This window comes from Leptonychotes weddellii, chromosome 6, assembly GCF_054177405.1.
Source record: "Leptonychotes weddellii isolate Sample4059 chromosome 6, ASM5417740v2, whole genome shotgun sequence".
In the NCBI taxonomy this organism is placed as follows: domain Eukaryota; kingdom Metazoa; phylum Chordata; class Mammalia; order Carnivora; family Phocidae; genus Leptonychotes; species Leptonychotes weddellii.
Window position 1 is genome coordinate 106,222,949 of NC_138374.1, and position 294 is coordinate 106,223,242.

The following is a 294-nucleotide window of genomic DNA, read 5'->3' on the forward strand; positions in this document are numbered from 1 at the left end:
CCTGAAGACAGATTTTGGTGAAGCCACAGAGAAGCTATGCAGGGCTGTGTAAGAGATTGCAGACCCAGACAGCAGAGTGTATCCCAGCTAATCTTAAGCCTATTTGGTTTTGTTTTATTTTTTAAAAATGTTTTTAAATAATCTCTACGCCCAACGTGGGGCTTGAACTCATGACCCCAGAATCAAGAGTCACATGCTCTACCAACTGAGCCTATTTAAAACTGAGCCTATCGCACTGTATAACAAGGGTAGGCTCCAAAGTTCATAATTTTGTCATCCTGTTAAAAAAGACAT